The following is a 20,894-nucleotide window of genomic DNA, read 5'->3' on the forward strand; positions in this document are numbered from 1 at the left end:
GGGCTATAGGAAAATGGGTGGTGGTGTTTTGTTTCCTTTTTGTTGCTGGCTTCACATACAGCGTTTGTTGTTTTGCCAAGTATGTGAATGCCTACATGGTACCAAGAGGACCGATCCACACCATAGGAGCTCTAAGTATAATTTCCTTCTACAAGTACCCAAACTTGGATTCTTCTGGAGAACTGGACCGATTCTTTGTGTCAAGGTATTGTAGGTGAGTATCAGTATGTATGGGATTTGTGTGTAATAAAGATATAATTTTCTGGTGTGTGGGTGTGTCTGTGTGTGTTTTTATTGGGCTATTGCCCAGTGTGGCAATTAATGGCCTGCATACTGGGACTTGTGGTTCCCCAGGTGGGTCTTGCTGGGACTCATAGTTCCACAGCAGAATCCAATAGTTAATTATATTTTTTACACGAATGCCATCATCCCGGTGCCCACTACCCTGGAGCACCAGGGACAGCCCCGGGCTTCCGCCCAGGCAGGGTTAATCCTGGAGGTAGGGAACCCTTTATTGGACCCCCCGGTCAAGGGATTAATGCTTAGGCCACGGGACCTTATATAATAAGAGTCCCCCAGCTGTGCCATTAACCTGGTATTGACTGAACATCATGGTGTGTGGTTTGCACTACTATGATACAAGATTTGCAAAAAAAATTTAATTAAACTCTGACCATCTTTGTTTGCATTTGCCAGGACAAAATGGGCATCCCCTATGCAACAGAGATATCACACTATCTGATGAAACCAAAGGAAAAGGTATCAGATATTGAGAGCCTGATGCTGAGTGGAACATATGCCTGTTTGTCGAGTGTATCTTGCGTGTCGGACCTGTGTATGGGCACCTTTAATTTCCACTGATTAAAGAAACAATTGTCAAACAACACAATTGCCATTAATTATTGAAGCATTAATATAACTGTTACATTTCTGGATATAAAAAAAACCCTAATGTACATTCATTATTTAACTTGGAAATCTAAAGAACGGCAGTAAAAATTAAGACTGTATAGAACCTCAAAAACCAAAAAATATAAAGAAATGCAAATGCTTAAATTAGTAAATTGTGACAAAACAATATCCAAGTGTTTGGCTGTCTCAGTCGTGGTCAAGTTAAGTTTAGGAAGTTGATGCTGTTGTAAATATCACCAAAAAGAATACATAGAAAAAGTCCACTTGAAGAAAGTCCAATACTTATTTTGAAGAACCTACAGACTTCAGCTGAGGCTGGAGTGAGTATGCCTCAGTTAACCTTGTAAAGAGCTTTATTTAACAGAGCCTTGTATGGGTAGATGGAACAAAACAAGCCATTATACAGACTGAGCCATGTAAAAGCAAGTCTTGAATTTTTCAAAAAGCACTAGAGTGTGATTAGTAAAAGTTTTTGCATTTAGCTGAGAGTGTTTTTGGTCAAACTTGAAACTTATCTCTATGGCATGAATCTAACAACGTCATCACCTCAAATGTCCTATCAAAGTTGAAATAAGGTGGCAGTAGCATTACGTTGTGAGAAGGGCTATTACGGGCCCTAATGTAGAATGTGGCTAAACAGGGGAGGGATGGCCACAATGAGAGAGTTACTATGAATAATATGAGGCGGGCGAAGATCCTAGTAATCAGCACAGGGTTACCCGGTCCCTAGCCCATATTGGTAACCCTAGCTCTGCTGTCAAGCTGCTATACAGCAGCAGGAGCTGGGACAATTTGTTAAAATAGAATACATAATACAGAGATACAATGCAGAAGTACATGTTCCAGTCTGCTAAAAATCTGAAGCCTTGGGTGAAATCAGGGCCGGTGCTAGGGTGTCCGGCGCCCTCCTGCAAACCATACATTTTGTGCCCTTTCAGATTGCCATTGCAACAAGCTGCAGCCCGATTTTGGGAGTGTATGCAACATGCGATCCTATGGAGGATCTCGGGTGCATGTACATGTATGCATACACCATCTCAGTGCTGTGTCCGCAAAATTTTGCAGGCACTAAAGGTGCCCATACACGCTGCGAGAATCGCATACGTTATGGGCTAGATCGCATCGCACGGCATGCATGCAATGTGTGTGCGATGCGATCTGAAAGCAGTACAAAAAGTATGTGCAGCACATACTTTTTGTACTGTGCGATGCCCGAAGGAGCGTGCATCGCACACTACTATTGCAGCGTGTTTGGCCACCTTTAGGTACATAACCCAGCCCATTATTTAAAAAGTGATTAAATTAATATAAAAAAAATCTACAATTATTAAAAAATTGCTTATAAACATGTATAATAAAATACTCACTGTTCTGTTGCTGTTTAACTCTTGTGCAGTCCCTCCTCTTCTATCTGCGTAGGCAGGACACTGAGGACGCCATTACACCCCTCTGGTGACTGAGGGGGAAAGGAGGGGAGAGAAGGAGGAGATGGAAGAAGAGGGGAGGAGATAGAGGGGGCGGAGTGTTGAGGACTGGCAATGGCACTGGCACAGCACACTGAGAAGAGAGAAGGAAGGGCGGCGCTGCTGCCTGTTCATCATTTGATTGACAGCTGACAGGCGCCGGGAGCAATGGGTAGGGGGCGGATCCAGACATGACATGTCATCCAGGCATTCACAGACAGCGCTACATGCCTCCGCGCAAATGTCCGTGAGGAAGAGGGGGCAGGTCACAGGAGGAGGATAGTGTGTGCGCGGTGCAGGGAACAGCTCTTTATACTGCCGTCCACCCGCTGTCAGACAGGCGCTGCGGGCAGTGTGCAGGAGGCAGTGACAGTGAGGGCTGAGGCAGCTTTAGCAGAGCAGGGAGGGAGACGGCGTCTTTTCAGCATGGCACCTCCCTGCTTTGCAGGAGCTGCTGAGTGGGTAGCGCCGTCCCTGGGTGAAATTTCATATTCCAGCGGCACCATGATCCCAAACAAACAGATTGTAATGGCTCGATAACAGAAGAGGGAATATCCTTTAACAGCCCAGTCACAGCCGTGATCTCTACCTAGAATTATGAGAATTTATTGTACCTTTTGAAGAAAACTAAATGGAGTGCACAAGCGCATCCAGCTCACATGAACAACCTGCAGTAAGTATAATAAGTGCACAAAACTGGTATTTATTTACTCAAGCCTTAACTTATTATGTTATTTTAACATAAAACATTACACATTCAAGAAAGTGTCAGTAAATTAAAACTATAACATAGAACAGTGGTTCCCAAACTTTTTTAGTTTAAGGCACCCTCTGGGTCTCCATGATTTCATCAAGGTACCCTTAAGCCAAAATAATTATCCAACTGTCCCTTTTTGAAAGTATTTGCTTATTTAAAGCAAATTCACAGCCCCATGTGTGCTGTGTCAGGTGAAGCAAATCCCTGATAAGCCACGGCTCATAGTGAGACTATTACCCCTGTTGTGCAGCTCATACTGGTGAGACTATTACCCCTTTAGTGCTGCTTATACGGTATAATGCCCTCTGTAGTGCCAGTTACATATAATCACCCCTTTAGTACCACTAATACACATAATAAGCCCTATAGTTCCACTTATACACAATACACTCTGTTATTAAACAATGAGCTTGATGCCAGACTACACACTAAGGGACAGTTCCATCCTATACACAGAGGGGGCAGTGTAGCCTATAAATAGGTTGCAAGTACCCCATTGGACCGGACACCCCTCCCTTACACCCAGCAACCACCCTTAAGGTGCCAATACACTGTGCATAATACATAATTGCATGCATTTTGGTCTAGATCACAATACATCGCACGCAAATCGCATGCAATCGGGACCTAGTTCAAAAAGTATGTGCAGCTCTGTGCGATGGGATATGCATCACACCCTCAAATCGCACCATATATGGGCACCTTTACACATGCATACCGCAGCCCTGCATACAACATCTTCCCTTTCACACCCATCACCCCCCGTCACACATCCATACACATCCATACTCCTGGCCTGAACCCCGTACCCTCCCTCATATGTCCATATTCCAGCACCCTCCCTCACACCCAAATCCCAATCCTTCACCCTCCCTCCCTTGCACACCCATACCCCAGCCCTGCAGCCTCCCTCATAGACCAATACCCCAACTTAGCACCCATCACCCTCCCTCACACACCCAAAGCCCAGCCCTGCATCCAGCACCCTCTCTCACACACCAAAGCCTAGCCCTGCACCCTCCGTCCCCATCTCCAGTCACCCATTAAACCCCACCGCGCGCGCCACTAGCCGACACACTTCAAATCACAGCACATCTGCCCCCCCCCCCCTCCTGCCGCGACCATACTCCTGCCATGTGAGCACATCCTGCCCGCACACCCCCAGTGGCTCTGACTCCACTCACTGCTGGACCTGCTCTAGCCACATTAGGGCCCTCAGCCGTGGCTTCCCTGTGACAGTGCTGGGGCACCCCAGGGAGCTGCGGCGCACAGTTTGGGAAACACTGACAAAACATTTCAATTTATGATTATCTATTTAATAAAGTAGGAAAATGGTCCTTGGGGTGAATATTTTTGCAAGGTGTTGCATTTACATATTCAAAGAGGTTTTATTAACATGCCTCTGCATATTAGATCCAAAATCAAAGAAAATACTTAGCCACTGGATTTACTTACACAAATGGTAATCAACATGATCTATTTCACAAGCCCCATATGGAGCTCCTTGTAATTAAGAGAGGTTGTATATTATCTACAACTGCCTCTGGAGAAAGGAAGGCTGTGAGAGCACAATACTAGTTCTCCCAGGGCACAGGATACTGCTCCTGTCACAGCAGCAAGCATGGCATGATCCTAAGTAGCCATCAGCAGCTGTGTACATTATTCTTGGCACATCATTTCCTTAATTTATCCATGTGTAATTATCATTAAGCAATGTACAATAGTTTGTTGTATCAGAAGCATGTATTATCGATGCATTTAGTTGTGGTAGGCATTGGTGGATTGAAGTTATGATTGGTCCTGGGCAGTAGTAAAGATACTGGGGTCTTATTAGTATGGTTTACAAGAATACACCATTCATAAGATTCGTAAAGTAAATCCAGCCAATGTGATTTAAACAGCATGTGCAGCAAAAGCCAAGCGAGCAATCTCCAGGGAGTGGGAGCCACAACCAGCTTTCCCCCCAATCCCGGCTACTTATACCTCCAATTAAATCAATATTCAGCGCCAAACAGCACGCTGTGTCCCTGGCCATGGAACGTATGCATACGCGGCTTCCGGCCTGTGGAACGCACGTGATGCAACTTCCGGTATTGACGCTCAGGTTGTATTAGCAACGTGAAAACAACTCCCGGCAATACCGGAAGTTGCTTCACGTGCGTTCCACAAGCCGGAAGCCGCGTATGCGTGCGTTCCATGGCCAGGGACGCAGCGCACCGTTTGGCGCTGAATATTCATTTAATTGCAGGTATAAGTAGCCGGGATTGGGGGTCAGCTGGTTGTGGCTCCCACTCCCTTTCTTTAAGTAACAGAAAGGGTTAAAATAAAGAAAAAAAATGTGTGAGGTCCCTCCATCTAAGTATAACCGGTCCTGGGATGTTTGAGCCCGAGCAAGCTCTTGGACCAGTCCTGGTTCCAAAAATATGGGGGAAGATTAACGTGTGGAAACACATGCTCAGTTTGAAGTATTGTGTTTTATTATTTTAACTCCTGAGGCCTACAGGGACCAAAGAAGATACGATCTACACTTGATTTAAGAGAGTATTTTTTTTACAATTCCTTATTTGATTTCTACTGGACAAGTGGACCGAGGCCCAAGTGTAAACATAGGTAAGTATGTGTGTGTGTGTGAGTGTGCATGTATGTTTATTTTATTTTTTTAAATTCAGTCTTTATTTTTGCATTTTATCCATATAACAAAAGATTTTTTTTTTCCATATATATATAGAGCAAGATGATATCATAATACATGCAATATAGAAAACCCTGTTCGCAGACAGGCATAACGTTGTGTACAGCTATAGGCTCCAATTGATTTTTTTTCCTATTAACCATTATTTTGTGGATCAGTGTCCAACACCCCTACGTCCCTCATGTGTGTGTTAGGCTTGTGTTACGTCCTTTATCTTGTGAGTTCTTACAGTGTATATCTATTCATCTTGTCTTGGTTTGAGTGCTTATCTTCCTATTGCATATATAATCGTGCTATTTATCCTTTGTAAGTTGCTATCAGTGTTAAAATTATATAAGAACAGTAATTTACGTGTGCAGGTGATTATATATCTATCGTGCACAGTGGTAAAGAAATAAAAAAGGATGAAAATTGTGTCTATTTAGTTAATCTAGTCTCAATAACTGTTCCTTTTTCATCCCCCCGCTAACCAATTTCGTTCCCCAAAGTTATCTCTGTACAGACGCTTGGGGTTGGACACCGAACCACCTTTCCTAATATATTTGCAACAAGTATTTACGTCACCTACTCACTCTATTTATTAATAACCTACCCCACCCCCCCTACCTGCTCCCAACCCCTCCCGCCCTCCCCTGGCGTTGGGATAACTTTGTGCTACTATATAGTTCTTTAGACCAATTTTTAACTATTAGCTTCCTTTCTTCTCCCTCAACTCCTACCTGGGCTTTCATTCTACCTCCACTCCATCTCCCTCCTCCCTGCCTTACGTTCGGAGGCTGACCTCCTCATAAGCGGACCATCTATCCCAGATGTTATGAAATTTGTGGATCGAGCCCCTAACCTTGTGGACATATTTCTCATGGTCCTTTGTTGCATGAACCAATGCCAGCCATGCTTCCAAGCTAGGACTTTCCTTAGCCATCCACCTTCTCGCTATGCATATCTTAGCCAGGGTGCAGAGTTGTATCAATAGCTTATCATCCCTACCCAATGGTACATTCCCTGTTATAGCCAAGATACACACTCGAGGGGTGCATATAGAACTGGGGAACCCCACGGACGACAGAGTTGCTATCACTTCCCTCCAAAACTCTGCCACCCTGGGACACTCCCATATGAGATGCCAGAATGAACCTGTATTGGCCAAGCACTTTGGGCACCTGATGTTGATTACCCCCCTGAATTTGTTCATTCGATCTGGTGTTATATATACCCTATGGAATATGAACAGTTGGACTTGCTGGAATCTGACTTGGTTTGTAGCTTTACTAATGTTACCCAGTGCCTCCTCCCACTCTTCCCTTTCTATTTCCCCTAAGTCCTTCTCCCACTTATCCCTCAGTTGGACCAAGTCCTCATCTTGTGCTTGTAATAGGGCTTTATAGAAAAAGGAGACCCCGTGTCTATGGGGGGATCTTTTAATCAGTTTTTTTGTGGGGGATTCCCTTATGGCCGGACCACCATTGCGGAACTGAGTTTCCAGAGCGTGTCTAACTTGCAGATATCTGAAAAGGTAATTATTTGGTAAAGCGTATTCATTTTTCAGGGACTGGAAGGTTCTCATATTCTCCTCCACATATATCTGACCTATGTTCCTTATCCCCTTTTGTGCCCAGGTCTCACGCATCTGAAGGTCCCTTAGCTCCGCGAGGCAGCCGGCCCCGTACAAGGGAGTTTCAGGGTCCAACCCGCTACTCCCCATTAGTGTTTCCACTGCTCTCCAGGCCTTAACGTCCTGTTTTACTAATGGGGGCCATCTATTTCTCATATTGCCAGACAGTAATAATTGTAGAGGGGTGTATCGTGGGGTGACACAGCCCACCGTTGCCTCAATTCTTTCGCTCTCGTCCCCCCTTTTAACCCACATCTTAATGTATGTCATTTATGACGAGAGGTAATATAGCCTGAAATCTGGTAGGGCCAGGCCCCCATTTACCTTTTCTCTGGCAAGAGTATTTTGTTTAAGCCTAACTCTCTTATTACACCAAAGAATAGAGGTGATCAGACCCTCGATCTTTTTAAATATATACCGCGGAAGATATTGGGGAGAATGCTGTAATATGTACAAAATTTTAGGTTGGACTATCATTTTGACCAGGTTGACTCTGCCCGTCAGGGACAGTGGCAACCTGGCCCAGGTTTTTATTTTAGTCTTCATATATTCCATTAGGGGATTTAAATTCAGGGGTATGAATTTAGATATATCCCTGGAGACCCATATGCCCAGGTACTTAAACTCGTCTGCCCACTGCAGTGGTGTGGCCTCGTCCTGACATAGGGAGCTACTACTATGTAAAGGAAGAATATAAGACTTACTCCAGTTTATTTTTAGTCCGGAGTTGATGCCATAGTCTTCTATTATCCCCATGACCCGGGGTAATGCCAACCGGTGATTGTGAAGGAACAATAGAATATCATCGGCATAAAGGGCAATACGGTCCTCTCTAGTGCCAATTTTTAAGCCCTGGATCAGTGGATCTTCTCTGATCATGCAGGCCAGTGGCTCCAGCGCTATTGCAAATAGTGCCGGTGATAGTGGGCACCCTTGGCGAGTGCCACGTTCTACTTTAAACTTAGAGGAGATAAATTTGTTGACTGATACCCTAGCTGTTGGAGAAATGTATAACAACTTCACCCAGGTTATAAAAACAGGGCCAATACCGGCCCATTGCATCGCTGCCCACAAGAAATCCCATTCGATTGTATCGAATGCCTTCGCGGCATCGAGTGAGGCCACCACTGAGTTATCCTCTTTATTTTGGGAGAGCTGGAGTTGGCCGTATGATCTCCTCAAATTGGTTGTGGTTGACCTCCCAGGCATGAAGCCTGTTTGGTCCCCATGAATGGCTTCTCCTATAACCCTGTTTAATCTAGTTGATAAGATTTTAGCTAAAATTTTTATATCATTAGTGAGCAGAGAAATGGGCCGGTACGAGTCCATATTTTTAGGGTCCTTATCCTACTTTAGTAGAATTATAATTAAGGCTTCTGCCATACTAGCTGGTAGTGTATTACTATCGTATAGTGTATTAAATAAGTCTATGCATGTGCATGTATGTTTATTAGAATTATATTGACATGGTGTCTTTGTGTTTTATTTTTATATTTGTTCGGCTGTAAAACTACATTTGCCATGTGGGGGATGCTTACTGGGACTTTTAGTTCCACAGCTAAATACAATACTTTTTCTAATTATTACACAATTGTTATCAATCAGGGACCCACCTCCGCGCGGTGCCAGGCATAGCCCTGGGCTTCATCCCTGGCCTTTGTGTGTCCTGGAGGGTGTAGACCCCTATATTCGGGATGTTCCCACTCCCCCAGGGACCCTGGCCAGGGTTGACTAGTTGGGGGGCAATGTCATGGCCGCAGGGATCGATATAAAAGTGTCCCCCAGCAGTGGCATTATTATGCTGGTGCTGGGGGCACATACATATTTTACCCCCAACATTTTTGGAACCAGGACCTGGGTAAAGTTTACATACTGAGACCTCTGATATGTGCAGATTTTTAGAGAAAAGTATAGCAACACTTTTAATTTATTATATGGGTTGTTACTATAATATGCAAAAGGATAATGGTGATTTAGCAGTGACAGGCTGCTGGCTGAAATTTTAAAGTGCGTTTTTTTGTATGAAGTTTTATCTGCCCAAAGGGATCAGAGTAATGTAGATCTTTTTTTCTGGGGTATTGAGTCACCTTGCATCTATCAAGAGAACTTTAAGTTTGCGTCCTCCTGACCTTTTCATACCTCCACTATCCACGTTGGTGTGGAGTTGAATTTATAAAGTGTGGCGAGCGCAGCAAACCACCGAGCCAAAGCATTGCGAGCGCAGCATGCCCCACGAGGGGCCGCATGAAACGAGCCCAAAGCGTGGCGAGTGCAGCGAGCCCCGCCACGCTTCGTGCTCGTTTCACGTGGCCCCTCGCCACACTTCGGGCGCGGAGGCTCGCTGTGCTCGCCACACTTTATGAAATCAACTCCACGCCGACGTGGATAGTGGGGGTATGAAAAGGTCGGGAGGACGCATAAGCGCGTCCCCTCACGGGGCTCACAGCGTTCGCCATGCTTTGGGGTGGCAAGGAAATCGCATCGCACCACAAATTGCATGCGGTGCGATGCAATTTCACTCTGCTGGCGTACGTATGCTAATTGGGCGCCGTGAAACTACACAAGTACCGAAAGCATAAGCAAAGTAAGAGGAAAATTGAAAAGGAGGGGGAGAAAGGAATGAAAAGAAAGTCAAATAGAACAATAACATAGAACCTTTTGTGGCTCCCCAGAGTAACAAGAAACCAGAAACCCAAAAGGCAGTAAAGCTGTATGCATGTTGGGGGTAGAGGAGCTACCTGTCATGGAGACAATGTAAAAGATGATTTTACTAAGTAAATCCAAAGAAAAAAAACATATGGTAAATAAACATGTTCAAATGGCTGTGAAGAAACAAAACACCTGCAGAACATACACAACAGTAAAGAACATTGTCAGAATAAGTATACAGCTATGAAACAAGTTAAACAGTGAAATACTGTCATAACAAAAACATTACAACAGTCTGGTGAGAGAAAACAGCTTCAAGAAGAAGGACACGTGAAGGGGAAGCACCAACTGTATTATAGCTGGCTTTTGGGCAGTTAATCAGTAAGCGGTTTGATGTTTATCCGGCATTAAGGTATATATACCAGGCTTGGACAGCCTCTGTCTAACATCCTGAGAAACACTGAACAAAAGAAGAAACAGAAAGGGAGAACAAACGATGACAGAAAGACAACAAGGGAAGTTTCACATTTCATTTTTTTATTTGATTTTATTCACTTTTATTTTTTATTTTTATATTTTTCGCATTTGTTTAAACTAAAAGGGATCGCCCAAACGTTTATACCGCCCACAAACTCCATAATCCAGTTCATTCTAGGGTAACTTTGGGAAACCCTTCAGGTATAAACCAGGCAAATCCTAAAAGTAATCGCCCCGTTACTCTACTAACATAACCCAAATCTTCCACCGGAGCAGTCCCTCGGCATTACAAGTGGTTCCATATACTGTAAGTGGCCAAAATAAACCTAAATTAAAATGCATGTAGCCAAAGGGATCATTGTGATTTACCATATATACAGTATGTATAACCAATTAGGGGATATGCCACTGATGATTCATTTAAATGTATATATCTGTTACCAAAAATTGTAACAAATACATAATGTGGGTTAGTTGAGACTGCTAGACTCTTCAGGGAGTCAGGGAGTTTGCTACTTTCTAATGGAGTCTCCTGCAGAATGCAGGAGGATAGGCAACTATGGGGGTCATTCTGGTTGCCTCACAGTACTGCCAGTTTTGGTCCTTCCCGATATTATTGGGACTGCGCATGTGCATGGTCTATTATGTGCATGTGCTGGCCTCCTTTGCATATGGCTTCAGTGAGTTGCAGAGTCACCAAGCCATTCACATACACCAGGCTGGACAGCGGCGGGGACAGGTATAGCCCATGCGAACTCCCATCGTTTATGGGCATTCCCATGAAAATGCTGGGCAGGACCATTTGTGCCGGAAGCGGGCGGCTGACATCACAGGACATCAGCTGCCTGCCCCATCTTCGTCCCGGCGCTTTTACATAAGAGTCAGTTCCCATTAACTTTTATGTGTGAAGCTAGGAGAAATCATTGGCTGGTCAGCTACATCCAATGATTTCTCCTGCAGCGAGGGCATGTGTTTTTATTACACATCCCCTCGCATGTAAATGAGGGGATTTGGTGGCAGCGTGCGGAAGATGTTCCGATGGGTGGAGGGCGGCGTCTCTGCTTCTCAGTAAGATCTCGCGATCTTCTCAGCTTACCGAGCCAATCAGAACAACCCCTATATATATAATACCAGTATCCAACGCCATACTTTACCGTGGAATATTAACATAGAAAGCCACCAGTATATGCAATGTTCTGGGCTGTTCACATTCCGTCAGTTAAAGAGAAGACAATCAGAAGCACTCGGCAGAATATTAGACTATTAAATGAGAGAAGTCAGGGTTAGCAGAGTCCTACATTGCCTGGTCAACATTAGCCAGCTTAATTCTGGCTTAACTCTTTAAACTTGTCTCAGAAGAAGGAATAACAATGGTAATACTTCCTATAGCAGAACTCTTTTCTCTTGGTAAAAAACTGTCAATCATATACTAGGAAAAAGGGATTTACCAATCAGCCAGTGATCTAGAACTACTAATTCCAACCATCATCATTAAATCCTGAATATATATTGCTGGACATAAACAATCTATTGCAAGGAGTTATTTCTACTGAGGGAGTAATCCTGGTTACCATTAGATGAGAGTATTAAACCTATATAATTTATAGCAGAGGAGCTGTAACCTATTTCATTCCGTTAAAATGTACTCTTTAACTCTTCAGTTTTAAGAACCAAAACCTATTATTTTTTTTTAATCAGATGAGTGCAGCTGTTAACAGTAAGAACTTATAACTTATTAGAGATGGAAACATATATAGAAAGGGGTATAGTATAAGAATAGGATACACATTTATATATACAGATGGAGCCGGCTCCATGTTTGCAGTGGATGGCGATCCTACCGCCATCCACCAGCAGCGGCCGGCTACCGACATTGGCGCGCGTTCACGAGACGCTCACGCACCCGTGGCGATGGAGCTTGGCGGGGGTCTCTGCTGATTCCCCCGCCATCGCCACCGGTCCCCCTCGCCGCCCCCCCCCCCCTTGAACTGGGCAGTGTCACCCTGAAGCGGGGACGGGCAGGGAGACACTGCCCAGCCATCGTGATCCGCCGTGATACTGGGACGCACATGAGATGCACGCGTGTCCCAGTCTCTATTGCCGGCGCTCACCAGTGAGCGAGCGCCGGACAAAGATAGTGCCGGCTCCATCTGTACTTAGGAGATAGTTGATCTCTGCCCACTCTGCCCGGCCGTATATACGGCTGCTAATACGAATTATTTCTAGCAGTCTGCACGGATCAGTCAGATCCGTGCAGGCTGCAAGGTGTAAAAAAAAATAGAAAAATAAATAAATAAAAAAAAAAACCGGCGTGGGGTCTCCCCCACAGCTGTAACCAGCACCAGGCTGAAGGAGCCGGGGCCGGTAATTAAAAATCAGGGAACCCGCTTTTCGCTCGGCGGCAGGGATCGAGGCAGCATGAAGGCGTCCGGCGTTTTAAGGGAATATAAAGTCATTGGGCGTAGTCTGCCTACAGCTAAGACTCCCTCACCACCTCTCTATCGTATGCGGATTTTTGCACCCAATCATGTTGTTGCCAAGTCTCGTTTCTGGTACTTTGTTTCTCAACTGAAAAAAATGAAGAAGGCTTCTGGAGAAATTGTTTACTGCGGACAAGTCTTTGAGAAAACTCCACTGAAGGTGAAGAACTTTGGCATCTGGCTACGTTATGACTCTCGCAGTGGAACACACAATATGTACAGAGAGTACCGAGACTTGACTACAGCGGCTGCTGTGACACAGTGCTACCGTGACATGGGTGCACGCCATCGTGCTCGTGCCCATGCTATTCAGATTATGAAAGTTGAGGTGATTCCTGCCAGCAAATGTCGCAGACCTGTCATCAAGCAGTTCCATGACTCCAAGATTTAGTTCCCTCTGCCACACAGGGTTCTGCGTCGCCAGCACAAGCCCCGCTTTACCACCAAGAGACCAAACACCTTCTTCTAAACAAAGCAAAATCTCCTTGCTCTATGGTCAAATAAATTTTTTTGTCTGGAAAAAAAAAAATAAAAAAAAAAAAATCAGGGAACCCGACAAATAGGGGATCCCCGATTTTTAACAACCAGCCCCAGGCTCCAGGTCCGGGGCTGGTTCCCAAAATACGGGGGACAAAATGACTAGGGGTCCCCCGTATTTTAAGAACCAGCCCCAGGCACAACCAGCCAGCAGGGTAATGTCACAGCCGGGGGACACTTATAATATAAGGTCCCGCGGCCAAAACATTAACCCTACCGACCAGTCAGCCTGGCCAGGGGCCCTGGGGGAGTGGGGACCCCCCCAATGAAGAGGTCCCCCCCTCCAGGACTTACCTGACCAGGCTGAAGCCTGGTGCTGTCCTCGATGCCCCTGGGCGGTGGGCATCGAGCTGATAAATGGTGTAAAAAATAGATTAAACTATTGTTTTTTACTGTGGCACTACAAGTGCCAGCAAGCCTCCCCAGCAAGCTGGGACTTGGAGAACCACAAGTCCCAGCCTGCGGGGCATTAAAGGGCCCGCTGGCACTTGTAGTTCCACAGTTAAAAAAATAGTGCACAAAACACACTGACACACTTTTAAAATAAAACTTTAATACATCCATTACACACATACTAATACTTACCTATCTTCTTCCCGTAGGTAGCCCTGGTCCTGATGTCCTCCGGTCCTGTGTCGGCGTTCCTCTTCATGTCGACATCCTTCTTGAAGTCAACGTCCCTGTCGGCGATGGCGTCCGGTGTCCGGGTCCGACGAAATCCATGGAGGAAGCTGTGGAAGGAAACCATACTCACCTGTCCCAGCGCGACGTAGTCCAGGTAAGGGTCTTGGCAAAAAAACAAACCGAACACCCCGAAACCAGCCGGACACGGAGATGTACGGTGTTTGTTTACATTGTGCGGCTCCGCCTCCCGAATGCCGCTATTGGCCGCCTTGCGGCCTAGCGGCTCGTGATTGGCCACTAGGCCGCAAGGCGGCCAATAGCGGCATTCGGGAGGCGGAGCCGCACGATGTAAACACCGTGCGGCTCTCTGTCCGGCTGGATTCGGGGTGTTCGGTTTGTTTTTTTGCCAAGACCCTTACCTGGACTACGTCGCGCTGGGACAGGTGAGTATGGTTTCCTTCCACAGCTTCCTCCATGGATTTCGTCGGACCCGGACGCCATCGCCGACAGGGACATCGACTTCAAGAAGGACGTCGACATGAAGAGGAACGCCGACACAGGACCGGAGGACATCAGGACCAGGGCTACCTACGGGAAGAAGATAGGTAAGTATTAGTATGTGTGTAATGGATGTATTAAAGTTTTATTTTAAAAGTGTGTCAGTGTGTTTTGTGCACTATTTTTTTAACTGTGGAACTACAAGTGCCAGCGGGCCCTTTAATGCCCAGCAGGCTGGGACTTGTGGTTCTCCAAGTCCCAGCTTGCTGGGGAGGCTTGCTGGCACTTGTAGTGCCACAGTAAAAAACAATAGTTTAATCTATTTTTTACACCATTTATCAGCTCGATGCCCACCGCCCAGGGGCATCGAGGACAGCACCAGGCTTCAGCCTGGTCAGGTAAGTCCTGGAGGGGGGGGACCCCTTCATTGGGGGGGTCCCCACTCCCCCAGGGCCCCTGGCCAGGCTGACTGGTCGGTAGGGTTAATGTTTTGGCCGCGGGACCTTATATTATAAGTGTCCCCCGGCTGTGACATTACCCTGCTGGCTGGTTTTGCCTGGGGCTGGTTCTTAAAATACGGGGGACCCCTAGTCATTTTGTCCCCCGTATTTTGGGAACCAGCGCCGGACCTGGAGCCTGGGGCTGGTTGTTAAAAATCGGGGATCCCCTATTTGTCGGGTTCCCTGATTTTTAATTACCGGCCCCGGCTCCTTCAGCCTGGTGCTGGTTACGGCTGTGGGGGGGACCCCACGCCGTTTTTTTTTTTTATATTTATTTTTTTTTCTATTTTTTACACTGCAGCCTGCACGGATCTGACTGATCCGTGCAGGCTAAAACGCAAATAGAACAGGAAAATGGTGTTCTATTTTCCTGTCGTATTTGCGTGGGTGTTTCACACCACTAAGCAGCCGTATTATCAGTACGGCTGCTTAGTACATCAGGAACCACCATTCTTTTGAATGGTGATTTCTGTCGTATCCTATCGATGGTGTAGGACATTCGTATTTGTAACTACAAATACGAATGTCCCATCTTTAGGACTACGAATTGTTGTATTTTTGGGATTGTAAATCCCGAAAATACAAATTCGTAAAAAAAAGGTGTATTTCTCCCTACGAATACACCTTTTTTCTACGAATCCATTTTGGTAAATGTCCCCCTAAATCTCTAACTTTTTGAATCTCTCATCCTATTAAATTTCCCCCAATATCTCTTCCCAAGGACAAGATGTAATAAGGTGCGATTTTTTAGACAGCTAAAAAAAATCGCACCATATCGCAAATGTAATAGGGTGCAAATTTTTAGATGAAGTCAGAAATCACTTGCGATTACTGTCAAATTTTTAGTAATGGAAATTTGCAATTTGTAGTAAGGATGCGATTTTTAGTAACAGTAATGTGCAAATGTTTAGTAATGGGAGTGTGCAGTTTTTTGGTAAAATAAAAAAAAAATGGTGTTCCCCCGTATTTAGAAAAGCAGCACCGGGCTCCTGGACTGGTCCTGTTTTAAATAAAATATGGGGTACAGAAAGATTACAGTTCTCCCGTAATTTGGAACAGCGCTGGCCTCCAACAGCTAGTGGTTTCATGCCAAAGCAGGGGACACTTTTTATACAAGGCCACCCGGGCAAAACATAAGCACTGGGCTGGTCAGCCCTGGGTGGGGTTCCTCGGGGGGTGGGGATCCCCCCTAGACTTCTTTTTTTAAAATTCATAAATTGAGTTTTGTAGTATAAACAAAGACAACATATAAAGGTTACAGAGTATTGGTTGTCTAGGACATACATTTGGTATCCTCCAGAAAATAAAAATAATACCATCACAAGTGTGGATAGAAGGGGACAGAAATATCACATAGGATAAATGGGGTCGGAACTCCGATGGACTTACTATATTAAGCAGGTTCATTGCATATCTACAACGCCTCAGCCAAACAGGCAGCGCTGGTACACTCGCATTCTTTTTTGGTATTCCTTTTTGGAGTAGTTGTGCAGGCAACAGATGGCATCTAGTAGGAGAGCAGAGGAGAGACTCCTCAGTTTTAGCGCCCGATGGGCTCTGTCGAACATAATAGAGCATCAATTAGATTTGCCTGGACCACATCCTCCGCTGTCTGAGCAGATACTACAGTTCTTCTTTTTAGGAGCCAATGAGAACATTGAGTCTCCAGAGTGTATGATCAGACAGCCGCAAGATATACTGTTTGAGGGAAGCTAGTTCTTCACTAATGGTATCTTGGAGGTTCTGTTTGGTGGGAAGGGTCTTTATGAAAGAAAGAATGCCCTTAGGTCTGAAGTTTTGTTCACAGAAGATGTTGGTAAGTCTTTAGGAAGTAAGGAAAGCGGGGAGACTGGAGGGGAGGAGGAAAGATTAGCTGTTGAAAGGTCATTATTCAGCATCAAAGGAGTAGGCAGTAAGAAAGGCCTCATATCTGTTTGGGACATTTTTTTGGGGGAAGAGGAGCCAATCCTTTCTGGGAGGGCTTTTTGTTCCTGACCATAATGTAAGCATGCTAAGGTGATGAGGAGATCCCTAGGCTTAAGAATACATTATCAGCATGTGTCCACTGGACAAAAAATGGTGTTCCCCCGTATTTAGAAAACCAGCACCGGGCTCCTGGACCGGTCCTGGACTGGTCCTGGTTTAAATAAAATGTGGGTACAGAAAGATTACAGGTCTGGAACAGCACTGGCCTCCAACAGCTAGTGGTTTCATGCCAAAGCAGGGGACATTTTTTATACAAGGCCACCCGGCCAAAACATGAACACTGGGCTGGTCAGCCCTGGATGGGTTTCCTCGGGGAGTGGGGATCCCCCCCAGAATTTTTATTTTAATTCATTAATTTTTATTGAGTTTTGTAGTATAAACAAAGACAACATATAAAGGTTACAGAGTATTGGTTGGCTAGGACGTACATTTGGTATCATACAGAAAATAAAAATAATACCATCACAAGTGTGGATAGAAGGGGACAGAAATATCACATAGGATAAATGGGGTCGGAACTCCGATGGACTTATTAAGCAGGTTCATTGCATATCTACAATGCCTCAGCCATCTGCAGGCGCCATTCGGGTGTACCAGAAGCAACCAACTCAAACTCACCTGGATCCCTAAAAAAGAATATGACCCTACCCCACCAAATAAACTAACTACCTAAACCCTCCCCACCCCATCCCACCAAAATAGTAAAAGGGCAAAGTATATAATGACCTTAAGCAATGGTGGCCAGCTCTCCCACATTGGTCATCGATTTATACCCTACTATTGAGAATGCATAGTAACATGTTACAGAATAAAACAGAATATTGATTAATAGAAAATAGTACCACTAATATGTAGTAGCATGACTAACATAAGCACAGATAAAATATACAACAGGATATTCATTTAAAAAGTAAAACTCAAAATACAACATGATGACCCTTGCGTATAAAGATACATATCATTAATCTGGTCCATACAAATCAAAATTTAAGGAGAAAAAAGAAAATAAGGAATGGCAGCCCTTGTATATAAATGGTGTATAACATCAATCCGGCCAGGTGACAAAGCCAGTTTTTCACCATGCTAAAATAATAGTCCCACTCCAAGGAAAATAAGGATAGGTAGAGAAGTGTTTATCTTCTATGAAGACATGATATGTGGACTCAGTATCTTTGGTCTTGAATTTGGAGGAAAACTTCAGAGGATCCATAGTAGCGTAGTTGCAGCCAGGTCCTGGAGTATAGTACTTCTCAATCAGACAAAGCATTTCCAGGGAAGACATAGCTGCATTACAGCCTCGTGCAGCATAACAGGAGTGCGCCTCAGTCTTTACGAAATAGTTATCGCAGACAGAAGAGGTATCTTGGGTAAGAATGTGTGTATCATGAAGCATCTGAAGCAGTCTTCGTGATGAGGTATTTATTGCCTGAAGGAGTTCTTTAACAGTGGTAAACATTGCGTTGGATAAGTAGAAGGATCGATTTACCACTATGAACACAGTTGCAGTGACCGGAAAATAATATGCAGAAACAGCGAGATGGCAGCAGCAAGCACGCTGTTCAGCCCTCCGCTCCAGCAAGTTTATCCAGCAGGATAATAAACGTCCAGAATGTACTGCAGGGGCAGAGGCAGACAGAAGAGCCGCAAAGAAGCTAGGGGTGATGCTCCTTATCAGGATATCTCATCTAAGATGGCGGCGGCATCCGCTCAGTGGCAGAATCGCACATCTAGACAGCAGCAGGAATAGCCAAGGTGCCTACCTCATCACCCGCTGACTTTCCCCAAGCCTCCAACGGTGCCAGCCCAGGACAAGAGAGAAGCTGCAGGTGGGATCTGGGCAGGGGCGTAACTAACTATTTCGCGCCCCCCCCCGCGCACGTTTTTTCGCCCCCCCGCACACACCTAACCTGCCCCCCCCGCACACACCTAACCTGCCCCCCCCCCTCTTACCCGTACCTGTCCTGCTCTCTGCCGGGACCAGCCTGACCGTCACGGTCCCGGCCGGCTCCTGCTGCTACAATGAAAACTGACTCTTAGAAAATGGCTGCCCCATACTGCAGACAGAAAACTGTCTGCAGTATGGGGGCAGCCATTTTCTAATTGTCAGTTTTCATTGCAGCAGGAGCCGGCCGGGACCGTGACATCAGACAGGTCCCGGCAGAGAGCCGGGCGAGACGCAGACCGCGGGTAACTATAGCTCTGCAGCCCCCCCGGCGGCACCCCCAATTTCTCTGCGCCCCCCCGCCACCGCGGGGGCTGCGGAGCTATAGTTACGCCACTGGATCTGGGATCCCCCCAGACTTAATACTTCCAGGGCTGAAGCCCAGAGCTGTCCCCAGCTCCCCTGGGTGGTGGACCCTGGGCTAATTAATATGTGGTCAAAAATAGAAATAAAATGTAATATTGGTTTGTGATGGTGAACAAAGTCCAAGATGGGACTTGGAGAATCGGAAATCCCAGCATGCGGGGCATTAAAGGGCCCGCTGAGACATGTAGTCACTGGGTATACCCTCAATCAAGTAGGGCTGAGCTCATCCAATTAGGTGGTAAACTCCCCTGGAGGTCAGCCTTGATTGGGATTAGAGGGGTAGCATTGGAGAGCCGTCTGTGAGCATACACACAGCGGCTTCTCTTTTATGGGGTTTGGGTGTTTGCGTTTTTTCTGAGAGAATATTATATGCAGTTGCTAACATTTGAAAGGGTAATCGTTTTGAATGATTTTCATTGTTACAGGGTGTTCAATTCACCAACATTCCATGAGATGAACTAGAAAGAGGTACTTAGTGACTGCTGAAGTAAGCAATAATGGCATTGTATTCCTACACTTCCAATTTTAATGGTGACACCAATCTCCTGACAGTGACGGGGGGGGGGGGGCACAGAGGAGGTGTTTTGAGGGAAAGTCCTTTGTGGGAGTTGCGGAACTGCCCAATGGAGTCGCCTGCCATCCGGCTCCTACCCCGAAGAAAGCATTGTCTCCAGAGTCTGCTCCATGTGCTGCTGATGTTTCACATAGTGGGTCAGAGCGGAGCTTTATCACAGTTCATTGTGGCTCCCGGTCTGTGACCTGGACTGGGCTCCAGTGACTGCCTGCAACCTAAACAGAGGAGTCAAGTCACAGAGGTGGGCTGGGGAGTGGGACAAAGTCTATTTGAAACAGCGCGTTGAATGTAGCAGTAGCTGCACCGCGCAGCTCCTTCCAGGGACTTCCCAGGCTAGGTTATAGACTCTCCTCCTTCATACCAATATTCACCAGAGTGCAATGGTCGAGTGATGCAATCTTCTCCTCCTTCTCCCTAATCTCTACCGGATATGAGTCCCTCTATCAAACAGAAGTGTACACTGTGTGGTGCATGTGGTAGGGGGGTGCGGGGAGAAGTTTTTAATAAATATAGTGTGTTTACGTATATGAGGTTAATATGTATTTCTTTTAAGTGGCATGTGAATGTTTTCTTTATTTAACCCCTTCACTGGTAATCCCAGAAAATTTCTGGGCTCTGTGCCAGTGCTAACACTGGCATTCCCGCAAAATTACTGGGATTGCCACTGTCTCCCCCTCCTTGAGTCAGGCAGTGCCGCTGAGCTGAGCGATAAGCTCAGCTTCAGGCGCTGCTTGGCTCTGTCTGCCTGGCCCTGTCTCCTTCCTCTTGGCTGTGTGAAGCGTGACCTTGCTAACGTCACGCCGCACCCAGCCAGGTTTCCGAGGG

General features: G+C 45.8%; 1 long non-coding RNA gene and 1 pseudogene across 1 annotated transcript in view; one reads left to right on the forward strand and one right to left on the reverse strand.

Annotated features, from left to right (window-relative positions):
• The window catches only part of LOC146058802 (uncharacterized), a 780,737-nt gene that overhangs the window by 97,147 nt on the left and 662,696 nt on the right, over positions 1 to 20,894 (reverse strand). The window lies entirely within an intron of this gene.
• Positions 12,957 to 13,583, forward strand: LOC146058801 (large ribosomal subunit protein eL20 pseudogene; annotated as a pseudogene).

This window comes from Crinia signifera, chromosome 2 (genome assembly GCF_055691185.1).
Source record: "Crinia signifera chromosome 2, ASM5569118v1, whole genome shotgun sequence".
In the NCBI taxonomy this organism is placed as follows: Eukaryota; Metazoa; Chordata; class Amphibia; order Anura; family Myobatrachidae; genus Crinia; species Crinia signifera.